We start from the raw sequence: 25,504 nt of genomic DNA, 5'->3' as shown, positions 1-25,504 counted from the left end.
TTTCACGCAGCGATCGGAAAGACAAAAGATTTCATGCAAACTTGTGTGAAAATTCACGCAAATTTGTGTAAACCCGGATCAGCACATTTTTTGTGCTGATCCAGTCGCACGCAAATATGAGTGAAAAATCCTTTGTCTTTTCGCAAGTTACTCATTCGCTGTGTACTTTCGTTTTAGGGTGTGTGGTGCTGGCTCTGGGAGAGAGATAATGGGGGTATACATATTAGCGTGGTTCAAAAAATCGTTTTTGCTCCACACCGCTTATTCGATTCCTAACCAGGTTATATGCCTTCTCCCAGAATTTGAGCTCATTTGGTTGAAAATTGAGACTGCACAAGCCCGTCAAAGTTTGTATGGGAATTACTATGGGAAAACGATGTTTTTCATTCAATCGACCATAGCATTTCCCCAAGTGCTCTAGAGGATTAGTAGACCCTTGGTACTTCTAGATTACACTATCAGCTACAACTTTGCCGAAGACCGCATTCAAATCGGACGTCTCATTAATTAGTTATCCATTTGTGTCCAACTGGGCAAACTTTAACAGTGATCCTCCAGCTTCCTAGCAGGCAACATTGCTGTATATGGCACCAAAGATAGCACACTGAAATCATGGCTACTATGTTGCACTGCAAAATGCAGTGATGCCCACCGAATAGTTTAACCATCATGAGTAAAGATTTCGATTCTGGATGAAAATCGGTAACTAATTAATAAGGCGTCCGATTTGAATGCGGTCTTCGGCAAAGTTGTAGCTGATAGAGAAGCCTAGGATTACCAAGGGTCGACTAACCCAGTAGGGCTCTTGGGGAAATGCTACGGTCGATTGAATGATAAACATCGTTTTCCCATAGTAATTCCCATACAAACTTTGACGGGCTTGTGCAGTCTCAATTTTCAACCAAATGAGCTCAAATTTTGGGAGAAGGCATATAATCTGGTTAGGAATCGAATAAGCGGTGTGGAGCAAAAACGATTTTTTGAACCACGCTAAATGTTATAACAGATCAAGAGAATGAGTGTCGCTTGCTGTGTTTGAGAGAGCAAACTGGAAGTAAGCAATCCTACAATCCTGTTTGGTTCGGTGAAGCTTGGTCATTTTCCATAACTGAGCCGCTGACCTGCTCAAAAGATCCGGTTCACTAATGTGATGGATCCGGTTCGGATCCGATCACTGTAGTGAGCCGTTTTGCCCACCTCTATCTTCCGGTGTAACGGTAAGGGAGGCTGTGCAGGAAGAAAGCCATGTTATTGGAGGCGCGATGAAATCGATGAATTATAGGCCGTTTCCATTCGTCAACTGGTAGGCGATGAATTTTCCAATCGTCGGTCTGGATTCCTCCTCCTGGCCTTCCTGGGCTTTTAGGTCTCCAATGATGATCTTGCAAGATAGATAAATAGATCAGTAGTGGCTAAATGTTTAATATCAGCCTTAAAATAGGAATATTACCGATAAACGTTCACGAGACAGGGAGGACTGTGGAACATAGTTGGGCTTTAACTTGCGCGTGTATGGGCCTAAAAACATCCGAAACTTGAACTGCATCAAACTTTCAACAGTTCAACGTCTTCACCCAGCAGCGACTCACATTGTAATCTCACACTGCCCTCAATTAATTTTACATGAGTGAATATCTTGGCGGGAAACTTTTTCTTCTCCTAATTGCTTCGCCCATTCAAGGTATCAGAATACAAAATCACTGTGTGTTAGCGGCGGCAATCCAGCAGTAGGAGGCAGGTAGGTAGGGTCTGGGACCATTTGGGCAGGAGCACCTATTTTGGGCACTTGCTTCTATAACTCAGTCAATATTGAACCGATTAACTTGATTTTTGAAACACGATCAGATACGTAGAGTATCTAATCATGTTCAAAAATTCAAGTCAATCGGTTTGAAATTGACTGAGTTACAGCAGCAAGTGCCCAAAATAGGTGCTCCTGCCCAAATGGTCCCAGACCCTAGTTGACAACGTGACAATATTGAGTCATCGTAAGGTGGAAGGCCCAATGAAAGCAAAACAGGTAGGCAGACAACACTACCGCAATGAAGCAGGCGATCACTTCAGGTGTGGTCCAAGCCATCTTCGATCGTCGCCGCCGTTTCTGATGCAGACTCCTGATGTGTTGGATCCAGAGAGCTCTGCCGAAGGCCTACTTTGATCCATATCAGATCATGTGCGAGAGAGAATGGTTAGACTTTTTTTGTTACAGTGGCTTTGATGATGGGTTGCCTGTTGTTTGGACAGTATTGGATTCGCGCTGACGGATTGGGCCTCCCAGGGTGTGATCTCCCCTTTTTTTCGATGAGGGCCCCTCGTCAATCAATAAATGGAAACGGGACGATTAGGCGCGAAATCGGTACCGTTTTCAAGGCCTTTTGGACGCCGAATGGAACGGAAGTTGAAATCAATTCAACCGCGTCGCCCGCCGCGGTAATGACCTAGAAATGATGACGGTTAACTGCGTTTTCGGTTTCTTTGGAAAGAAAACCGTCGTTGTCGTCTTCGTCGTCGAACGGTTGCGTGGCGCTGTAATAAGGATTCACTTCTAGAAGCGGGTGACCGCAAGTTAGTAAATTACCATAAAAAGGAACAATAAAAATATGTAATTGTCTCGAGATCGGATTTCAGGTTGGATCGATCGACGACGGCTTTTGGCCTTCTTCGGAGGTTCATCGCCGCCGGTCGTAATCGTACAAGTGAGGCGAAGACGAAGACGACGGTGACGATGATGAATGAAATGTAAGGCGACCTCGTCCGGCCCTCGCCTCGCTTCGTACCTCGTCTGTGAGCGTGTGTGAACGACAAAGAAGTCCAATTACGATAAAAAATTGATTTGGTAATAGAGGCATCGAAGCGGGATCGGATTACCGGTTTGATGTTGAGGGGATCGGTCCCGGCGGTCCTGTCACTTCAAAAATCGAGCAAGATTTTTTTTGTTTAGAGCATCTACCTGTGACCCGATCGGTATCGATTCAACAAACGCATTCGAGTGTTCTGATTTCCGCACATTGGTCGATGAGAAACGCGCCTTTTTTTCTTCTCAAAGTATGACAAGGGAGTCCCTTGAAGGGACCCGCTAATCACTGATTTGTCAGTCGAAAAGTGTTTTCATATGATCGTCGTTTCACACTTTAATCCAAACAGGGTGGGACGTGCTGCGTCCGTTCCGTTTCAGTACGGGTGAAAGTTGATAAAACCACTCAAGGCGATAAACTCTTCCAGAAAGAGCAGACCGCCATCGATATCAGAAGAACAAACCAGCCATCGAACCGCTTAATTAAAAAGCTTAGCTACGCTGAAAGCCGACAATCTCCAAAGAAAGCCTTGAGTATTTGAGTCCTAGGCGAACCTCATCTCGCGCTACAGTGCATAACACTGGTAGCTAAATGACCACGGACAGCTTTTGCAACGCCTACAATCAATTAACACCATCGCGTGGCGGCATCTGTAGTCGGGCTCCGGGCATGCTTCAGCAGAGAATGAGGTCTCAGCTAATAGTTTAAAAGGCCACGCCGCAAGACCGGTAGCCGTGGGGAATCTACGCGATGACCGATGACTGACCTGTCCATTCACCGATATTGATCTACGGCCGACAAGTAGGCTAGCATCATGAGAAACATTTTTCGCTGCATAGAAATGACCTCGAGCAGAGGTGTGGGCAGGAAGAAAAGTTGCTCGGAGAGCCCCTTCCGGCCAGAAGTGTTCATGGGACATTGCTCTTTGTTGAACTAATAAACATCAACAGTCGAATCCTCAAGGAAAGGAACAAGCAAATATTTTTACGAATTACTTTCCAGTTAGTAATGAGATTTTTGTTTTAAGGTCGGAGTTGCCTCTGCTGTACATAGTAGCCGCCTCCATTCCACTCGGTCCATGGCTGTTTGTCTCCAGTTCCGCACTCTGCGAAGGGTCCGCAGATCGTCTTCCACTTGGTCGACCCACCTAGTTCGGTGCGCACCACGTCTTCTTGTACCGGTCGGATGACTCTCGAGAACCATTTTAGTCGGGTTGCTATCCGACATCCTGATGACGTGACCCGCCCACCGTAGCCTCCCGATTTTCGCGGTATGGACGATGGTTGGTTCTCCTAGCAGCTCGTGGTTCATTCGCCTTCTCCAAGTCCCGTCTTCCATCTGCACTCCGCCGTAGATGGTACGCAACACCTTCCGTTCGAAAATTCCAAGGGCACGTTGGTCCTCTGCACGTATGGTCCATGTTTCGTGTCCATAGAGGACGACCGGTCTAATCAGCGTTTTGTAGATAATTAACTTCGTGTTACGGCGAACTTTATTCGATCGTAGAGTTCTGCGGAGTCCAAAGTAGGCTCGATTTCTTGCCAAAATGTGCCTCTGAATTTCTCTGCTGGTGTCGATGTCGGTGGTCACCAGACAAGAACCCAGGTACACGAATTCTTCAACCGTCTCGACTTCATCATCGTCGGGAATTCCCATAGGTTTCATTTTTCAAGAGAAATCAAAACATTTGTACATGAAGTCTGGAGTGGCCATCAATTAATGGGCTTATGAGGGAGGGGGTGTCTAAAAACGTAAAAAATACCTAAATGGACAGCCCCCTAGCTTGACCGATTTGCGATTTGCAGGGCATTTCAGGGGTTTTCAGGAGACTTCCAAAGAGGTTTCTGATTCAGGGGAGATTTAGGGAACTTTCAAGAAAGTTTTAGGGGGTTTTCGGAGGAGTTTCAAGGTGTTTCAAGACGTGTCAGAGGGTTCCAGGGTTGTAGGATACTCTCGACGAAATTCCAGGAATGTTTCAGAACGGTTTTAACGACGGTTGAATGCTTTTGAAGGCGTTCCAAGACCTTTCAGGGTATTTTCAGATGGGGCTCAAGACATTTCAAGGCGTTTTGGAGAATTTCGGGTGGTTTCAAGGAGATTCGGAAGTGGTTTCCGGAGGTGTCGTGGACATTTTGCGGGTTTCTGGGTGATTCAAGGCCTTTCAAGACAGGGTGTCAGTTAAATTCATTAACGAACCAGGGGTATCAGGGGTGTTCCTAAGTGTTCCTAAGTGGATCATAATGAACGTTTCAGGGACTTTCAGGGCGTTTCAAGGGACATCAACCCCCTGAACTCCTTCCGGAATACTTCTGGAACCAAAAACGCTAATGAATTCTCATTAAACCCTTGAAACGTCTATGAATTCCTCTATACCCAGTTATGCGTCCCTGAATCCTTCTTTAGAGGTTACCCTCTGAAATTTCTCTGAATACTCCTAAAACCCTTTGAATTGCTCTGGAATGGCCCTTTAAATCTCTCAAACACGCCAAAAACCTCCTGAAGCTCACTGAAACCACTTGAAAGGCTCCGAAGTGCCCCTCCTCAAGCGCATCAGTAGGTTCATGAAACCTACTGAGGCCACCACAGTAAATACTCTTGAAACACATGATAAGTCCCGGAACATCCTCCTGCAACGCCTCGTAACTTAAATCTCGGCTTTACAGTGATTCAGGTTTAGTTGTGTAATACGAACTACAATGAAACCCTTTGAATTCCCATGAAATACCTCTAAAACGCCCACGACACACATTCAAACCTCCTAAAACCTCGTAAACTCCAGTAAAACCCCTCCGAATGCCTCTGAAACTAATTGGGACGCCCATTAAACCCCCTGAAACCTTGGGAGATGCCTATGAGCCCCTCTGAGACCCCCTGAAACGCCGCTTAAAGTGGTTATTATCTAGAACACCTCTGGATCGCCCCTAATCTCTCATGGAACGCTCCTTAAGCCCCCTTTCCCCTGGAACACATCTGGAACGGATCTGAACCTCTTTAAACATCCTGAAACACCTCAAATAAGACCTTGAATTATTAAACAATTACAACCCAGAAATATCTCGGTGTTTGAAGTACACTCCCGTTCAAAAGTTTGGGGTCACTCCCTCAAAAACATGTCATTTTTTTAGGCCCATATCTCCGCCAATTTGCGTCCGATTTCAAAACTCTAGGTTTCATTCAAAAGATAATAAGTCAAAGTAACTTTGAACATGATTTAAAAGAAACTTTTTCAAAAAATTTTGTATGTAAACTTAACCCAAAGTTGCCAAATTTTCTAAAAAATGAATATAAACTTACGGCAGTGTCGCTGGAAGTTGGGTGGACCAAATTTTAAGATGAGAGCGGTAATATGACCCATTTTCTGTTAGCTTTCAACTGCTTTTTACAGAACTTAGCTAAAAAATCTAGAAAAAAAAGTTTTTAAGTAAATTAATCCTTGATGTCATCGACCAAAAGTTTGGGGTCACCCCTCAATATGATGTATCGACCAAAAGTTTGGGGTCACTTTCGTAAAACATGGAAAAGTGATTTGGTGATATCTTCGTCATCTATAGTTCAATTTTAATTCTTTTTGGCTCATTTCAAAGATAATTAACTAAATTTACGTTTGATGTCTTTAACTTAACGTATTTAACGATTATTGTATATAAAAATGTTATGTTAAGTTAGCACATTTTACCACGCTTCAAAAAATGAGGCAACTTTACGTTAAGTTTTAGTATGTAAATTTCAACAAATATGTGTGGTTCAATGTCTATGCAGTAAGTATCATTCATTTTGTTTCAAATAAGCCAAGAAGAATTATGAATGAAGGATGAAAAAGATATCAACAAATCACTTTTCCATGTTTTACGATAGTGACCCCAAACTTTTGACCGATACAGCATTTTGAGGGGTGACCCCAAACTTTTGGTCGATGACATCAAGGATTAATTTGCTTAATAACTTTTTTTCTAGATTTTTTTGCTAAGTTCTGTAAAAAGCAGTTGAAAGCTAATAGAAAATGGGTCATATTACCGCTCTCATCTTAAAATTTGGTCCACCCAACTTCCAGCGACACTGCCGTAAGTTTATATTCATTTTTTTGAAAATTTTTCAACTTTGGGTTAAGTTTACATACAAAATTTTTTGAAAAAGTTTCTTTTAAATCATGTTTAAAGTTTCTTTGACTTATTATCTTTTGAATGAAACTTAGGGTTTTGAAATCGGACGCAAATTGACAGAGATATGGGCCTAAAAAAATGACATGTTTTTGAGGGGGTGACCCCAAACTTTTGAACGGGAGTGTATTTTAGGCAAAGTACGTTTAATTGGCAAATTGAGATATAAATTTGTGAAAAAATTACCACTTGTTTTGGTGGGATTCGAACCCACGACTCCGTTATCGCTAGTCCGGCGCTTTAACCAACTAAGCTACAGAACAAGTTACAACTCTGCAGAATAGAAAGTCAAACTGGATTCGAAGCACCACCCTAAACCGGGTCCGTCTTTCACAGCTTTATCTTTCTTTCGGTTCTTAGATGCCACTCTTGCGGCCTACGAGTTGTAACTTCAAGTTTTTTCGTCTATTTCAGACATACTGGCCGACTGGTATAGCCGGAAAAGGGCAATAAAATCATTGTCATATCTCGGTGTATTTTCAAATATAGTCAGCTCTGACAGCTTTCTTAGTGCTTGGTGTTTCGGGAAAAGCCTGTGATACCTTAGGTACCTTAGCTTGTTGGCTACAGAACTATTTTACTCCAACGCCGAGAGTAAGTATAGTGGAGCACCATCTTCGTCGCCGAACTCTATCTGGTTCCCTGCTGAATACTGTTTTCGCTATTCTTTCTTGCGACATTCGCACTACGTGTCCAGTGCACTGAAATCTACCGTATTTTATCCGTTTCACAATATTTGCATCTCGTGATTCATGCGTCTGCGCCACACTCCATTTTCTTGTTTCCCACCAAGAACTTTCCTTCCGTAAAAGGCCCTATTCGCAGCTGCAATACGCCTTTCACTTCACGGGAAACGTCATTGTCACAAGTCACAAGTGTTCCAAGATAAACACATTCTCCAACAACTTCAAACACACTGGAAAAACTTGTAATAAGAAGGCACGAAATGTTGCTAATTCTTTACTACACCAACGAACCTAACCTCAAAATGACTGACAATCAGGGATGCCATATATAAAGATTTATCTGTATTATAAAAATTTTTGAGCATCTGTGCAGATTGCATTTACCGTCAAGGCGCCATTCACCGTGTGCCTTTGAATATTTTTTCATTATTTCCATATTATGATTGAATGATAAGACAATTTCCCTTCAATTTCACCAATACAACACTAATGTATTGTTACCATGCCATAACGCTCATTAGAAACATTTAAAAGTATCATTTTGACACTAAAGTGTGTTTACATGAAGCGGGTTTCTGCTCGTTCACTGCATTCATAGTGAAAAAACGAAAACTGCGCTCAGGTGATTTAAGCGATAAACTAAATGTAGTAACGCGACCCTACTACCCTTTACTAATTGGGTTTTTAAATTAAGAAAAATGTATTGATTTTTTGATTTTATACGAAAGAGCACCTTTTTCTGAACCACTATGATTTTTTTCAGATTTTTAGAACTTTAGTTTGGTACCTAAAATCGATTTTGAAGAGATTTATCGAAATCACCTTTTGACAGCTGGCCAACTGCTTGACAGCTCCGCCCAGTACAAAATGCGACGAGGGGTGATTCGACAAATCGCTCCCATACAAACTTCAAATTGATTTTTAAATAGGTTCCCGGGCACCAAAATTCATGAAAATTTGGATTTCGGCTCAGTTTTGCATGCAGATTCAGAATATGGAATTATCTCAACACCGTTAAAGAAGCCAATTGTACTATATCACCAGATTTTGTGAAAAGTTTTCTATTTCTGTCGATATTGCTTTAATTTTAAACTATAATGAAGGCAATTAAAAGCGGCACCAACAATGTTAATAAGACTGGTGTCAAATGACAGCCCTTATTTGCCTCGAATCCTCTTAGATCCACGGTGAATGGTGCCTTGACGGTATATGAAATACAGATTTTCCATTTGTATAGGATACAGATTTTTGGCAAAAATGTTGTATGGGATACAGATTTTTGAACAAGTGATACAGAAAATCATCTGGCATCGCTGCTGACATTTATGAGGTCATTTTGACAGATTTAACATGAGCATGAAAATAACGGCAACATGATCGATAAAGTAGAATATATGATCCGTCTTTTTCGTTCATGTGTGTGGTCTGTCAAAATGACCTGAGAATTGTCAAACATTTTCATGGCTAGCTTTGTTGGTGTAATGAAGAATAGACAAATTAATAGATGAAATTTGTGAAAAATCGAATTCTGGTGGGATTCGAACCCACGACTCCGTATCCGCTAGACCGGCGCTTTAACCAACTAAGTCACACAACAGGTAATGATTCTGCGGAATAGAAAGTCAAACTGACTCCGAAGCCACACCGTGAACACTCCTTTTTCACAAATCCATACAAACCTATGCTTGGTGGCTATGCAAAGTGTGGGAGTAAGTCTCGGCTTCATAAAAAAATCGCTCTCGCTTCTAGTTAGTGGGTCGTGGGTTCGAATACCACCAGAACGCGTTTTTTTTTTTACAGATTTCAGCTCTCAATTTGAGTGAGAATTTGAGAAAGTTGACAACCGAGAGTAGCACAGACGATGGATTGAATACAATTTATAGTGTTATCGCCGGTATCAGCGCTAGAAATTTGATACTATAAAGGTTCTTGCCTGTACTTTCCGCTGCTGTTGCTAACTGGGAACAATCAATAAAAATGTAAACAGCAATCTTTCTATTAACATGATTCTGTGCCTTCTAATTACAAGCTTTTTTAGTAAGTAGGCCAGTATGAATTCGTGCAGAAGACCACTGTGCGCTAGACTCTCAATGGTTACGGTCGCCGATTAATTGGATTTAAGTCAGGCCTGCCCAACCTTTTTCGGCCGCGGGCCACTGGTGAAAATCTATACCAGTCGACGGGCCAGAAATAAAAATTCGATAATAATACATTTTTTTTTATCTTTTTTTGAGTATTACTCGATAATACGAAAGAACTTTAATAATTCTTAAGGTGAAACATCAAGAAATCCTATTGCATTTTTTTCATACAAACTTTAGAGACACAAATCTGACGAACGAAACATCGAACCAATCTTTGCACACTTGCCAAAAGAAGCAGCTTTTCCAAATCGAGGGCATTTGTTTACGAATTTATAAGATTGGTGCTATTGAAAACGTCAGTAGGAGTGCAAGTCGGCTATTGTGGCAGCCATATTTGTATTCTCTGATGTTCCTCCTTAAGATGACAATGACATCTTTTCTGTTTAATGTTTCTATTGAAATTTTGAGGCTTTTTTGAAAATTCTTGCAGAATAGGAGTTTGGAACAGTAATTAGGAAGTTTCAATGACATGTAGACAGACAGAGGTATTGAATGGCATAACAATGTTTTTCTAAAATAACTCGAAGTTGATAACTTAATGTTTTTATTGTGTTTTACAATCTCATCACGAGAATTTTCACAAACGGCTTAATTTTATTATCGAGAATCTTTTACTTCAAATCTGTAGGAAACTCAAACCAAATGCTTGTATATTTTTATCCTTTTAAAAATGTTACAAAATACACTCAAAAAAGTATTTTTTTAATTTATCAAATACATTTCTATTGAAAAAGGGAAATAATCAGAATTATCATTTCTCGGGCCGCGGCCGCACAGAATGTCCTCGCGGGCTGGATCCGGCCCGCGGGCCGTACGTTGGGCAGCCCTGATTTAAGTGATCGAACTTGTATTCCCCTTTCAATTAACATCCTACACAGCCAAATAAACCTAGGATTATCATAAGGTCTATTTTATGAAATGGCCTTTAAGCAATTCATAACGATTAGAATGAGTTTCACAAGGTCGCTTTATGACGCAAAATCGACTCACAGCTTGGCTTTCATACGCATCCAACAACACGATATTCTCAAGCATCGATAGCCGTATGGATTGGGCATGCGCCCCTAAAACATTCATGAAACCTTCTGAGGTCTCTTTAATCGCCCCCCGAAACCTCTGAAAAGTTTCTAAAGATCCTCCTGATGCCCCTTGAAACTTCTAGGTAGAAACATCTATGAAACGCCCCCAATATGAATACTCGTTGCAATACCCTGAAACACGTTTCTAACGTTTCTAAACCCACTGAAACACCCCTTAAATCCCGAGGTAGCCATATGGAAATTATTACATGCTTGTGTGAGTGCACCAGTTGAGCGACATGGCATTTGGTCAATTTGACGAAGGACGCAATTTTTTTTAATGTTTTTTTTGTTTGTGTAATAATTAATGTATAGTCCTTACTCATAGATTACGCCATAGAACTTGTAATAAAAAAAAATAAAACAAAGTACACATAGTACATATTCGACGAATCTTGATTCATTTTTGCAAAATTTGGCATAATCATATTGCCAAGAAAAAGATTTCATGAGATCTCGTGCCTCGTTACCAAGCAACCTGCCACCTTAAGGAGAAACATCAGAATATAAATATGGTTGCCAGAATGACCAACTTGGTCCTCTACTCACGTTTTCAAGAGCACTAATCTAGAAAATTCGAAAACAGATACACTCGATTTGGAAAAGCTACCTCTTTTTGCAGGTAAGCAAAGCCAGGATAAACAAATGCAGCTTGGTTCAATGCTTCGTTTGTCAGATTTGTGCCTCTAAAATTTGCATGCAAAATTGCAATGGGACTTCTTGATGTTTTACCTTAACAGCATTTTTTCAATTTTTTTGTGTATTTTAACGTTTGCTAATTCTACACTACCTTAATAGCTGATTCTTGGTTGAAATAAGATACTGAGGTTCGCATAGCATTACACACTTATTTTTATCGCTCTGCTAGATGAAACAATCATTTCACTATCCTAATCCATATATAACAGACACTTCAACGTACAAGCGACTACATCGACCATCACGTGATTTTTTTATGCGCACGAAATCGGCGAAGAAAGATATGAAAACAACGTGCATTGAAAAGCGCATGCACTATCATCTTTCCCTCTCTGATCTTACCGCATTCGATCGCATCCCACCTCACCCACTATGGTCACAGCCTTTAGGCGGTCTTCGAAGGAAGCTCGGATAGACAACGGACTATCATACGAGGTGTACAGGTGCACAGTGGTACAGCCAGGGTATGAAAAACGGATCACGCCGAAAAACAAACGCTTTGTTCTAAGCGGTGCATGTTGGTAACAAAGGCGCTCCGCAACAAACGCATGTCAGGCGATGAGAGCAATAAAACAAACATCACTTGCCGTGCGTGTGCTGATATTCCGGCTTTTCTGCCGAAATTTTCGACCCACATCATCGAATTCATAAGCATTTGGACGAAATAAGACTCTTGCAAACCTCAGAGTCGAATTTCAGTTGTAAAACAATGCGAAAATCACGATGTGAATAGAACGAGACAAATATTCCTACCGTTTTTGTTGTGAACAAACTCGGGAGCGATTTTGTCATTATCTGCTAACGAAAAAACAAAGCGTTGTTGCCGTGCCTTCTTTGTTGCCTATTTTTCGCTGGCGGTGGCATAGAGTAAAGTGGGGCAAAAGTTCGAGTGGGGCAAGAGTTTCTTTTGAAGTTTTTGAGCACAACTTAAATTATTTCTTTCGGGTGTCAAAGTTGTTCGAAGCCTTTTTGAATAAGAGACTTTCACTCCAAAAATTATGAAAATTGGTCAATATTTCGAAAAGTTATGACAAAATATTGGTTTTTGATCAAAAAACTGTAATAGGCGATGGTTCTTCCAACGCATGGATTGGAATTGAAATTGAATTCGGTCTTTTATTTTGGGGCGTAACTAGGTATATTTTGAAGATGCTTTAGCATGTATAACTTTTTGCAAAAACGATTTGGAAATCATATTTTACACATACTGGGGCAAAAGTTCGAATTGTGGGGCAAGAGTTCGAGTTATGTGGCAACCAGTGCTTGAAATCGAGTGAATATGAAGGATACGATCAGTCATCAGCGCCAACCATCACTACGAACGAACACGCACAGGGAGCAAAGAGAAACCGAACCAACCGCGACCACTATTCCTCATCGGTCGGTTGGCTGGTGAAGCATATTGACTGGTAACGATTATTTCTCACTTGCTGCGGTGAGGCTGAAGATGCGTAAATGATTCAGTGGATTTATTTTTTGCTCAAAACTTGTAAAAACAATCAATTTGTCCATAAGTGAATGATGGACGTGACTATTATAATCGATTTAATTCGAGTTAATGTCATTTGCACTGTAATAACGAGATAAAAATCAAGTAGGGGAAGACGGGGTAAGAAGGCCCGCCGGGGTAAGACGGACCACATGCAGTTTACCATGAAAATGCCATTTTCTATAAACTTTCATCTAGTACTCTGTTCAAGTAAAAAATATTTGTCATTTTGAGCCATTTTGTGCAATGTTTATATTGAGATTTTCAAAACAAATACACAAAACAAAGATTTTGCTCCATGATGATGTATTTAATCTAATTTTGTCCCATATAACCTTAAGGGTTTTGATTTGGAAGAACGTTTTCAAACCAAAAAAGTAATCCGTTCACAACTTACCAGGAATGTTAACAAAACATAAGAGGAACGGGATTAAGATTGAAAACAAAAATCCTTATAAACTAGTCTCATAAGTAAAATCTGTCCAAGCGGGGTAAAAGCAACCACCTCGAACGGGGTAAGACGGCCACCCCCCAGATCATAGAATAATATGGCTGCACCCAATTTACCGAAAATTGTTTGTTGAAAATATGCCATTTCACATAAATAAACTCATATTTGCGTTGTTTGCGCTGTACGTAACCAGAAACAACATTTTTGTGATGTAAATGGGTGTTTGAGTATCCAAATTTACGATACCCGAATAAAAATAATAAATGGTAACCCCCGGACAATTATGTTAACCAATTTTCCATGTGAGGGACTTAAGGGAGTCATATCTTATTTCAACGTATAGAATTCAAACATTTCTAATCACTATTATTTAAAAAAAAAATAGTGATGGTTCTTCTTACCCCGCTGGTGGGCCGTCTTACCCCGTCGTCAAAAAAAGAAGTGCTTTTTAATCACATTTTCAAATGGCTCAAAATTATAAAAGATTCAACAGCACGAATCGAAAAATGATATGCAGTGTTGAAACTAGTGTAATTCATTGTCAGTGTTATGTTATGATTTTTTTGGCTTAGGGTGGCCGTCTTACCCCGTCTTCCCCTATATTCATTGCCGTATACACTGGCAAAGAGAGAGATTCAGAGAGCCGCACGGCGCTGAATCGTCGTTCCTCACTCTCACTCATGTTTTTTATTGCTCCCGCTCCCACTTGCTTCAGAAGCATGTTTGCCAATGAAGGCATATTGCTACCGCTTGGGGTTGAAAAGCGCCGGTCAAAGAAGAGTCAATTTTGATTCGTCTGAGCTAAAACGCTTCAATTTTCAAGCGCTGGTGGCAACTTTAGGTAAAGACCTAAAATTCTGAAAAATGTACATATAATCTCTAAAAACGATGGAATTAGTGAGAAAATTCAATCAAAGTTTAAGAAAAAAGTTGTTTTATCTGAATTTGGCGGAAAAGTACTAATTTTTGGTGTGGTAAATTTAACCCTGATTTGGGTAAAAGCCAGATCGAATTTTAAAGTGTGTTCCAGTTTCAACATCAAATATTAATGGGATTCGGGTATTCCTATTACCAAAGTGTCAAAATAGTGTGCTACGGTCAGCGAAATTCCACAAACACCAGATTCGAACTTTTGCCCCAATGGTGGGGCAAGAGTTCGAATAAAACGCACACATACAAAAAGTGTTGCAACTCAAAATTGAAAAGGCATTTGGCGTAGCTTTGTTCAGCAAAATTTTAGCTCATGGATGGTAGAATCACCACACGGTATTCGTTTATTTTCATATGCTTCGAGTTTTTGGAAAAACATTAATTTTCAACTAAGGTCGAACTTTTGCCCCACCTTACTCTATTCTGCGTACTCTGGGTACAGCCGAAATGGTTTCTTATCAGCTGCAGCGGGGATCGAACCTGCGCTCTAAAGCATGATGCGACTTAAGTCTTGGTTACGCAAGCCGCACTGCCACGAATTCGCACAGATGCAAATTCCTTAGATAGGCTATTCACAACTAGCGCATACATGTACTTTTGAAAGCAGTGGAATTACTACTTTATTTATAATAAGCGCATCCCCTTTTAATGCTTCGCCTATGATCCCCGCTGCCATGCCGACACCCAATTGATCTTCTATTAGCGCCATCATCACCGATCATCCACCGCGGCGGCAGGCGCTTGAATAAATTATCGACTTTTAGCGCTGGTGATCGTTTTATAGAAAAGAACGCCCCCCATTTCGATCGGTGATCCAGCCGAACTGCGGTGTGGTTTGGATAGGATACGACCCCTCACTCATGAAAGGGCGCGCATCTTATCACGATCCCATATCTTCGAGTTTGAGTGCCTCCATCCACTATGTGTTGTAGACGATGATCGCGTGGCTTGGACGACGAGACGGCAGAAATGCGCGGAACAACAAAAGCAAATTACCACAGCAAAATGATCATCAAAAGGAGCCGGGACGACCCGGCTACTGGTGTTAGGAGGTCCGAAAGCATTTGTACGCACGAACCGAACACACCACAAAACGTGAAACATGACGGGGCACAAAACGCAGTAGTCGCTGACTGACTGACTGGCGATCGTCGGTTAACTCCATCAGTCGTACCTAGTGGATGATGATGATGAGCAAACGGGTTGCTACGTTCGAGCAAGGGCCCAGTAGTTAAAACAAAAATGGAAACAACTGAAAACGATCGAAAAGTACGCGCTGCTAATCGATGGAATAATGACCACTTCCTGTCTGGGGAAGTTCTCTTGAGACATGGTGGGTAGAGTGGAGATCAAAGTCAAGTAGATTAAAACTAATTTGCTAGATTTTCGAACACTTTTCATAAATTTGTTTGTCAATGGTGATCCGCCAAAAATCAGCATCACTGAATACCTAAAACTTTTATAGCAACAGCTTTCAAGCATATTGTCAAAAATAACCTGTCTTTGATGTGCCGCGACGCCGTTAATGGGCGACCTTCAGGCGGCCACGCAGAAACCGGTCGTAATTGAGGCTAGAATGTTTGAACTAGACTTTTCTCACCACTGCCGGCCGGTGGTGGTTTAGCCTGCGGCTTTCCACAATGATATTGCGCATATCCCGCCCCGCTTGACCACTTTCGCAGTTGGTATAAGTGCGGAACTATGGATAAAAGTGCGATTTCGCCTCGAACTGTTATACCAAGTGTTATACGAATTTTTGTTCTAGGAAGTTACAACGCATAAGATGGGTACAAAAGTGAAGTAATCAGAGTCGCCACTGCATACGCAAAGAAACTCGAAGCAATGATGTGGCCGCTCAGAAGGACTGCTGAAGTACGGTCGATGCATCCATCAACAACGCAGCTGAAAGCATTATTTGGTACGTGAACAAGGCAGTGCAGCCAGTAATGCTGCAGCATGGAACCTGACAGAGCGTGGAACGATACAAACAGAGGTGGATACTGCGGATCCGACTGGAGAACAAAACGTCGTCGCCTGGAAGTAGCGAGTGGCGAAGTAATGTACATAAATGTTGTGCCGTTTTCAACAAACACGGAACTTCTAGAAGTTCAATGCACCCCTTGATGGCTTCGTGACGAGAGCCAAAATATGCAGGGATGAGGTCTGGAGTTTCTTGACGAACGGGTGTGAGGCAATTGAAAGCAGCACTTCGATGAGCACCCAAACGATCCGGAGAATGTGGGCATAGGCAATCAATGTTAACAACGTGTTACCTTTACAGTGCATCAGAGGACGATTTATGAGTAAGGTCTCATCAAATTTAGTGTTAAGTTCTGCAATTGCACTATATTTTAACCAGTGCATCAAAAATGTAACTCAATCCGTCGCATCCCAGTCCGCCGTGGAGCCAAATCCATCAAATCGTGCATCCAATCTCATCATCATTATTATATCGGAAGAAGCTGTTTTGTTTCAATTTGCATTGACCCCGCACTTCTACCCGCTTATCCTATCCACCCCTGAGAGATGCTTTTTCTCCCAGATCGCGCGGTCGCCTACTTTGGGTCCACACGGTCGGCGGCGTCTCAGCGCTCACCACAAGAAGCGACGCCGCCACTGCTGCTCTGGCGCCACTTGATTCTGTCCGTTTGCACGATTTTCCCAGTTCCCCAGTTTGAGAAGCGGCGGTGGCATAGTCCATCAGGTTGGGAAATTGCCGCAACACATGGGTCCAACTGTTGCGATACCATGTGCATGGGCGCAACTCTGAGTGGGGTCACTTTTATTAAGGCAATGTATTGTTTAGTTGTGTGATGCAATCGATAACCATTCGGTAAATGGTTACCGATAAAAACTATGAGAATGTCATTCATGTTAACAATACATTCAATGAAATAACATGGAAATGAAAATCAGCATCATGCGATACTATTGAGGCCACCCCCACTTTTCCTAATATTACTCAACGCCACTGCTTCTGGTTCAATTATTCGATCAGTTTCCTGAACCCCTGCCTGCTCCTGTTGCTTCGCTCCCGAAAAGCCCACGGGAGATACAACAAACGAAATTCTTAATTTCAATTGAAAGCGGTTAATGAGTGGCCAATTTACTCGTACCACACAACTGCCGAGATTGATGGACGGGCGGGCGGACGAATGAACGTTCTCTTCCGATTCCGGATCTTGGTTTCAATAGAATTCTGTTGAGAAGATGGTGTGGAGGCGAAAGGAGACCAGAACCCATGTAATTTCTTTTCGATTTCATTTGTAGATCAGGCGTTTCTATCAAACGATCGGGGGTCGATTGATCGATAAGAAGCGGAATGAACTGCATTGAATGGATACTTACTAGTCCGGAGATGGAGCACACATTCCGGGAATGTCGGACTTCCAATCAGATCGGTGGTCTGCGGGGAAGACGGTGTTGTTCCGCGAATCATTTTATAATGAGAGAAAAGGTGAATCCACAGATTTGTTTTCTGAAAATAAAAAAAAAGATCATTTAGTTAAAGGCAGACAGACAGACAGACAGACAGACAGACAGACAGACAGACAGACAGACAGACAGACAGACAGACAGACAGACAGACAGACAGACAGACAGACAGACAGACAGACAGACAGACAGACAGACAGACAGACAGACAGACAGACAGACAGACAGACAGACAGACAGACAGACAGACAGACAGACAGACAGACAGACAGACAGACAGACAGACAGACAGACAGACAGACAGACAGACAGACAGACAGACAGACAGACAGACAGACAGACAGACAGACAGACAGACAGACAGACAGACAGACAGACAGACAGACAGACAGACAGACAGACAGACAGACAGACAGACAGACAGACAGACAGACAGACAGACAGACAGACAGACAGACAGACAGACAGACAGACAGACAGACAGACAGACAGACAGACAGACAGACAGACAGACAGACAGACAGACAGACAGACAGACAGACAGACAGACAGACAGACAGACAGACAGACAGACAGACAGACAGACAGACAGACAGACAGACAGACAGACAGACAGACAGACAGACAGACAGACAGACAGACAGACAGACAGACAGACAGACAGACAGACAGACAGACAGACAGACAGACAGACAGACAGACAGACAGACAGACAGACAGACAGACAGACAGACAGACAGACAGACAGACAGACAGACAGACAGACAGACAGACAGACAGACAGACAGACAGACAGACAGACAGACAGACAGACAGACAGACAGACAGACAGACAGACAGACAGACAGACAGACAGACAGACAGACAGACAGACAGACAGACAGACAGACAGACAGACAGACAGACAGACAGACAGACAGACAGACAGACAGACAGACAGACAGACAGACAGACAGACAGACAGACAGACAGACAGACAGACAGACAGACAGACAGACAGAAATGTTTAGGATAGGCAACTTTTTTTTTCTCTCACAAAAATGTTCAATATGTTGTAACTTTTCATAGAGTGCATTAACAATTATTCTCAAATTTTGACTGTTTGTTCACCTATTATATGTGTATGATTGGCACAAATATGAGCTTGATTGGTTAAACTTTTGCGAAGTTAGAATCGTTCTGGCAAAACACTATTTCTTAGACAACTAACTTTTGAAATGTCATATCTCGGAATCCAGTGAACCGAATTGAATGAAATTTTTTAACGTTTATCAACAATATATTGATATTGTTGATCGTGAGTTCAAATCTCACCTGAGCTGTGGATTTTTTCCCAATTTAACCAATAATTTACCCATCTGTACATATGTACGTCAAGTTATTTGAAAATCATAATTGACCACACGGATTGGTATTACCGAAAATTTGCACTTCAAGTGAGTCGTTTTCGAGCATCTACCTCTACGTAGTTATCCGTCGTATCAAATAGAATGCGAACGACGCGTTTGATCGCCTTCCAGGTAGCATTGTTCTTCCTCTACAAGAGGTTGAGGAAGCGGTGCCTGTACGATAGGCAAACAGTTTCAAACAATAAATAAATCGCTTTCGCTCTTCGTACATATGTACAACAGAGATGATATGATGATATAGATCGATGGGATTAGAATTGAACCTTATGACAACTAAGTTGCCGGGTCATTAATTGGCTCGGTAGCTTAGTTGGTAAAGCACTTGTCTAGCGAATAAGGGTCGTGAGTTCAAATCTCACCTGAGCTGTGGATTTTTTCCCAATTTAACCAATAATTTACCCATCTGTACATATGTACGTTGAGTTATTTGAAATTCATAATATATTGATACTTGATACGACGCTAAAAAGTGTAATATTTTCTCACGCTGAATAAAGTTATACCGGTTTGACATTTTCACCCATATAGAGGAAAATAAGTCAAAGGCTCTAATACATCTTTTAAGAGATATCTTGAGAACAGAAGCAGAAAATCTTTGGATATCAACACTTAAATTTAATGACATTGACGTCATTTTTTTATTTTTTCAAGAATGATCCAAAATGTTTCAATCTATGATAACTTTTTTCAACGTTCATAGAGTACCTATGTTTTAATAGCATGAAAAGCATCTATGTATTGTTGATAAACCACAGAGAACAGACATTTAAGCTCGAACAAGAATACGTCGAAATCGTGTGTAAAGGATTTAGGTGTACCTCAACGCCACCAACGGAGACTGCCCCACATATAAAGTCGATTTGACTCCACGATGGCAGTGTTCATCGTTAAAATACACTAGCCCACAAAGCGACACGAGCGCCAAACGGCCAAAAACGGCGAGCACTGGAAACAAATATGACAACACAACAATGTACAGGGGATGGCCAGAATGTTTGGGATAGGCAACTTTTTTTCTCCCACAAAAAAATTCAACATGCTGTAACTTTTCATAGAGTGCATCAAAAATTCTCAAATTTTGACTGTTTGTCAACCTATTATATTTGCATCATTGGTACAAATTTGGGCTCGATTGATTATTTTTTCGCGAAGTTAGAACCGTTCGGGTAAAACACTATTATTTAGACAACTAATTTTTGAACTGTCATATTTCGGAAACCAGTGAACCGAATTGAATGATTTTTCTAACGTTTATCAACAATATATTGAAACTCAATACGACGTTATGAAATGTTATATTTTCTCACGGCGAATTAAGTTATACCGGATTGAAATTTTTACCCATATAGAGGAAAATAAGTCAAATTTACAATACCACCCAAAAATTACTAAATGTGTTCTTCCTTCAATCTTAATAGGCTCTAATATATCTGATTAGAGATAACTTGAGAACAGAAATGGAAAATCTTTGGATATCAACACTAAAATTTATTGACATTGACGTAAAAAAAATACATTTTTTCGAGGAAAATCCAAAAAGTGTCAATCCATGATAACTTTTTTCAACGTTTAAAAAGTACCTATGTTTTAATAGTTTGTGAAGCATTTACATATTGTTAGTGTACGTTCAAAATTTCATTCAATTCGGTTCGCTGGTTTCCGAGATATGACACCTCAAAAATGAGTTGTCTGAAAAATAGTGTTTTACGCGAACGGTTCTAACTTTGCGAAATATTAATCAATCGAGCCCAAATTTGTACCAATGATGCACACATAATAGGTTGACAAGCAGTCAAAATTTGAGATTTTTTGATGCGCTCTATGAAAAGTTATAGCTTGTTGAACTTTTTTGTGAGAGAAAAAAAAGTTACCTATCCCAAACATTTTGGCCATCCCCTGTAAGTGATGGGACGCTGGCGCCACGCAACGGGAGCATAATCACATACTCTGATATGACCGTTACAAAGTTTTACACAAGGTAGAAAGCGAAGATAGATGTCTGTTCTCTGTGGATAAACATTCAAAAGTTCATTAAATTCGGTACACTGGTTTCCGAGGTATGACAGTTTAAAAATAAGTTGTCTAAAAAATTGTGTTTTACGAGCTTCGCGAAAAATTAATCAATCAAGCTCAAAATTGTACCAATAGTAGGTTAACAAACAGTCAAAATTTGGGAATTTTTGATGCACTCTATGAAAAATTTTTCACAGCGTTTCGAACTTTTTTGTGAAAAAAAAAGTTGCCTATCCTAAACATTTTGGCTATCCCCTGTATATAGATTAACTATTAACTTATAATTAACTATTACCTGAGATAAGAATAACATGCTTCTTCGTATTGTACAACAAAATCGGGAAAATGTTTTTCATTTTAGGACCCAATTATGTTATGCTGTTAAGAATGAAAAAAAAAAACTCCTGAGGTTGAGGTCCCTTCACAAAACCCCTTGAAACTCCTTGAAACGCTTTTGGAATGCCATTTGACGCCCCTGAAACCTCCATAACCCAATTGAAATGCCCATGAAAGCCCCTGAAACCTTCAAGAGTGTTCGTCAAGCCATCTCCCCCCAAACTAACCTGTCGTGTAATACTTCGCAACCAATACACAAAAATAAAAATTAAAAAAAAATCCTCGCGTTCATTATCCCATTCAAACGCCCTTTAAATCATCATACTCAATTTGCAATGCTTCTGAAATCCCTTGTAGCGCCTTAGAACGCCTTTAAACGCTCTCAAGAAACCCCGTGAAATAAACCTAAAATGTTATCAATCGCTACTAAAACATCTCATACATCCTTAAAACGTTCCTGAAGCCTTCATAAAACTCTAAAATGCATTGAAACGCCATGAAACACCCCTGAGCTCCCTTGTGGCGTCCTGTCAAGGCTCCTGAGACCCCTGAATCGCCGTTAAAGCCCCTTGAAACGTCCATGGAACCCCCCGAATACTTCTGAATGCCCTGGAAACCCCCATAATCTTATTAAAACGCATAAAAAAACTGTAACGCCCCTAAAAGGCTCCTGAAATCCTCTGAAATAACCCCTTGAAAGTCCCTCAAGCCCCTTGGAACCCCCTTTTTTGGACTCTCTGGATACTTCCTGGAGACCCACTTGGCCTCATCTCCAATGCCCAGGAACAAGACCTGTTCTTGCAAACTAGATTTCCTCGTTAAAGCCTTGACGTACAAAATCCTCTCTTTTTTGTTGATATTTTTAAGGCATAAAAAGAGGTTCCAGTGTAACAAGTAACTAACAGAGGTATAACGGATTCCACATAACCTCAGGTCCTGAACCCGGTGTTATGGAATGTCATGTATGACGCGGCGAGGTGTCGAGGCTAAAGCTCTCGGTGGGCATGGCCATCGTCGGATTCGCTGTCGAAATCAAGCAGAAAATTTTGAACAATAGGACAGATCGGTGAAGTACTAGATTTGTAGTAATAAGCTGAATTTTAGTATGGTGAGAAGGTCAATTCTCTGTTTCTGCAACGAAATGGTACAAAAAGCGAAGGTATTATGATTTCTTACCTAATTTGATGTTGTTTGAGCAAAATTTTGGGCAACAGTGTTGTTGTTTTCTCCATTTCTTGCAGCATAAACAACATAGTTATCCAAAGTTTTGCTCAAACAGCATCAAATTAGGAAAGGAATCATAATACCCACGCTTTTTGTACCATTTCGTTGCAGAAACAGAGAATTGACCTTTTCACCATACTAAAATTCAGCTCATTACTACAAATCTGGTACCACACCGAACGTGCCCCATTCCAAAACTTATGTCAGAGTTTAAGACTGAACGAAACGTACTCGTCCATCTTTTGAAACTTGATCCATAACATGCTCAAAACCATGTGTCAATTGAAGTGCACTGAATCGCAAAGCACGTGGCCAACGCTGAGCCACTAATTCCCTCCCACAGCCCATTTGCATGCCAACAATTAGGGTAAACAGGTATAATATGCCCCCCCCCCCTAAGCAGAAATGGCAATATATCTTAAACTGGCGCCTTATTTCAGCTATTGTTCACTGCAAATCGTTGTTACTAAAGTTAGTGAAATGTTGCATGCGAATTTTGCCTTTGGAGAGGTGGCTATGGAAGCTTTGAAACGTTTTTCGAAAGCGTTCCAAAATTTGCCCTTTCAAAACAAACGGGGCAATACGCCCCATCAAAAGGAAATCGTCCAGCCCCGTAATAAAACTGTCCCAGGGGATAATTCCGCCACATGCTTATCCTAGGAGGGTCTTTCAACAAGTGTTTAACTGCATAAAAGTTGTAAAGTAACACAAGCGAACAGAACTAGCGTCGTTTACAATCAAGTCAGCTCACAAGAGGTAAAATATTACGCCAAAAGCCTCGATTTCGGACTTTTTGATATTTTTATTGCTTTTCTGTACCAATCCACTAACGGACCAGCTTGATGGCAATAATTCTTCAATATTTGAGATTTCTAGTCGATCACACATGCGAAAAGCGCTTGAATCGCTAGAAAATGAAGAGGGGCGTTTTGCCCCGGTGGGGCGCATTATACCCTTTTACCCTAAGAGATGGCACTGGCACACCCTAGAAGAATGTTTACCACAAACGAAAATCCGGTCGGTCACACATTGTGTACGGTTTTATCGTAACATTTCACGTGGCGTTCATCACCGCATCAACGTTCATGCATCATCATCAAATCCCCCTGCAATAAAATGGTTCGTATCGAAAGCAATTAATCACATCACGTGGCGATAGATGCGTACCAAAACGGCGATGGTTGTCCAAGTAGATGGCTAGAATTTTCCCTTTTTGTTGTAGGCGGAAAACGGGCTGCTCAAATAAAAAAAATTAAGGCAAGAGGTAAAAAATAACGTGCCTACTAATATTGCAAATCAGAAGAAATTTCTCCTGGGAATTTCATCTCCCCTAAAGTAAGAAAATAATACTTAGCCTTTGAATCCTCTCCAACGACGAAGAAAATAAGCTTTTATAGCCCACCTGCAGGAAGGGGCTTCCCTTCGCAAAAAAAATATGTGGAATGCACACCTGCATCACCCCACTTGATACACAATAAACAACAACGTATCGGGTCAGTCATGACTGCAGTGATGATGATCGATCAAAGTGTGTCCCCTCGCTCAACGGTCGACCAGCACTTGTAGTAGCTAGGTACCCGAGTAGAAGTAAAAATCAGAACAATATCATCATTTGATATTCCTCAGTGAAGTACTCAAGATCATAATTAGCTATTGGTTTGTTTGACATAAGAGATAAAAGATCAAAAATAAGATCAAATATTAGTATGGGGAAGAACATAATAATATCTCATTTTGACATTATAAGATCAGACTAATATCTGGGGAGATTTGGGCTGTAGCACATCAAACCAATATCATAAAATGATCTGACAGATGGATTAGAGTAAAAAAAGAAAAATGGCCACGACCAGAATCGAACTTATGACCTTGTGATTTATGAGCAGTGACATTACCACTGCACTACGACTCATATCTGAAAATAGGAGGTAACAAGAGCATCAAGTTCTACGTTTTCCAAGGTGTTTGCTGCTAATGGTAGTTGTGTGTGTTTGATCCCGCCATGTTGTAGATGAGTGTGTGAAAGAACTAGTTATGATCTTGAATAGTAGGGTGCCTGTACCAATTATGGCACTACATAAGGAAAACTATTTGTACAAAAATAACGAGAAGACCAACGAATGTCACCAATATGTTAAAAGATAGTTTAGTTTCCATACTTTACAGGAAAAATATAAAAACTACTTTTAGTATTTATTAGGGCCCATATAGCCGAGGCGGTAAACGCACGGGTATTCAGCATGACCATGCTGAGGGTGACGGGTTCGATTCCCGGTCGGTCCAGGATCTTTTCGTAAAGGAAATTTCCTTGACTTCCTTGGGCATAGAGTATCTTCGTGCCTGCCACACGATATACACATGCAAAATGGTCATTGGCAGAGGAAGCTCTCAGTTAAAAACTGTGGAAGTGCTCATAGAACACTAAGCTGAGAAGCAGGCTTTGTCCCAGTGAGGACGTTACGCCAAGGAGAGAGAGAGAGTATTTATTACGGCGTGTGCCAATGATAGGAACCCTGTCCCAGTTATGGCTACATTTTTTAATTTTGGTTCCTTTTCGCACTATTTGCATGCATTTCTTATGGGATTAGCCATAATTGGTACACTATGGCGAAAAAAGGTGCAAAGAAGCCAAAATTTTAAGGAAAGAGATTTATTTC

General features: G+C 41.1%; 1 non-coding gene across 1 annotated transcript; it reads left to right on the top strand.

The window, feature by feature from the left end:
- The first annotated feature begins 19,569 nt into the window (after positions 1-19,569).
- Trnaa-agc (transfer RNA alanine (anticodon AGC)) lies at positions 19,570-19,641 on the top strand. The gene has a single exon. It is a non-coding gene; the product is annotated as a tRNA-Ala (tRNA).
- Positions 19,642-25,504: the final 5,863 nt, after the last annotated feature.

The sequence above is a fragment of the Aedes albopictus genome, chromosome 1, assembly GCF_035046485.1.
Source record: "Aedes albopictus strain Foshan chromosome 1, AalbF5, whole genome shotgun sequence".
In the NCBI taxonomy this organism is placed as follows: domain Eukaryota; kingdom Metazoa; phylum Arthropoda; class Insecta; order Diptera; family Culicidae; genus Aedes; species Aedes albopictus.
The sequence above is the reverse complement of the archived record's forward strand: the minus strand, read 5'-3'. Positions and strand labels throughout refer to the sequence as shown.